Source organism: Choloepus didactylus, chromosome X (assembly GCF_015220235.1).
Source record: "Choloepus didactylus isolate mChoDid1 chromosome X, mChoDid1.pri, whole genome shotgun sequence".
Taxonomy (NCBI): Eukaryota; Metazoa; Chordata; class Mammalia; order Pilosa; family Megalonychidae; genus Choloepus; species Choloepus didactylus.
In genome coordinates, this window is record NC_051334.1 from 134,251,289 (window position 1) to 134,252,919 (window position 1,631).

Below are 1,631 nucleotides of genomic sequence, written 5' to 3' on the forward strand. Positions count from 1 at the left end.
CTTTAATATTTGCAGGTACATGCCAAGATGGAAAAAAATGTAGTTTCCATTTATGTACAAACAAAGAAGAATAGCATTTTTAGTGTATGTTTCAGACTGTAAAATTTAAGGTACATTTTCCTTTAAGAAGAAAAGAAAAAACTGAGTGTGAAAGTTTAATTGATAAAAGTTTAATATCAACTTACTTATAAAAATGAAAAAAATATTCTGAAACAGATACCATACAATTATTATATGGTCTCCCTACTGGATCTGAAACTACAGAAAGCATTTAAGAAAGGGATGTTGCGTCAATAACAGTCTAACCCAAGGGCTGTATGCTGCTTTAAAAATCTGATTTGCCAGAAAACTAATTGCTTGACAGAGTTTCAAAGGTAATTACAAAGTCCATTTTCTTAATGGTCCAGACATCTTGCCAATTCTCCAAACTCAACAGAACTTCCATCAATTTCCACATTCATTACAGACAACAAATGTTGTCATTGGTTCATCAGCACTATGGATTTGTACCTGTGTATAAATACAGTTCTTCCTTTTACATTTGCCACATGTAAACAAGTCAGTCTGGATTCCACCCGTTTTGGTGATTTGATGCTCTCTGATGGCTTCCTTGGTCAAGTTTTTCTGCATCTCTTTGAGTTTATCACTAGCCATTTCCTCTGTTGTCATTCTAGCAAATAAGTCAGGTGGAATATTCCTACACAGTACATTTTTCCTTAAATTTGGAATCTTGCATCCTTAAGATTTGATATCCTACTTTGTACTCTATTTTTGTATTTCATGCCTGTGTTCCTTATTTCTTGATATATAGCTTCCTCAATTTGAGATCCTAATTCTTCCTCATCAACTCCAATAGCAATGTAGTCATCTCCTGTTCAGAGAGCTGCGGCAAGCATCTCCCTAAACTTTAACTGTACAGAATCAGAAGTGCTTGGTGCCCGAAGAAAAGATGAAACATAAATATCTCAAGCATTTGCCTCATCCTTTCTGCTGCTTATGTTGCCACTGGAGCTACTTTCTTCTCTTGCTTCAGGGCTATTCTGCGCTGTCATGGCAGGTTCTTTTTTCTTTTCTTCAAAGTCTTTATCAGTTGATGGTCCATCTAATAACTTTTTCCAGGATTTGATGAGAGACTTTGCTAAAGAAATAACTTCTTCATCTGTACTCTGCTTGTGAATAGCATTAACTGACATTCCAATTCTTGTGGACTGTAATAATTCCAAAATCATCGGAATATTCTTAAGCTCCTTCAGCAAATCTAATGCTCCAGCTGCATTCTTTTTCTGCACCATCTTGTCCATCTTCTTGGCAACACAGACCACCTCATCCTCCATGGCTCTGGCGGGAGGTCAGCACAGCCGGGGTGGAAGGGAAGTCCCTTCTGCCTGTTATTGATTTCCAACTTCATTCCAGTATGATCTGAGGAGACATTTTGCATAATATCAATTTTTCTAAATTTGTTGAGACTTGCTTTATGAACTGTGCCAGTTGGAAGGTATTATGTCCCCCAGAAAAAGCCATATTCTTTGATGCAATCTTGTGGGGCAGACAGAATAGTGGGGATTAAGTTGGAACGTTTGAATTAGGTTGTTTGCATGGAGATGTGCCCCACCCAGCTGTGGGTGGTGACT

At 37.6% G+C, this 1,631-nt stretch overlaps 1 pseudogene; it reads right to left on the bottom strand.

The window, feature by feature from the left end:
- Positions 1-429: 429 nt before the first annotated feature.
- On the bottom strand, positions 430-1,334 carry LOC119523352 (annotated as a pseudogene).
- Positions 1,335-1,631: the final 297 nt, after the last annotated feature.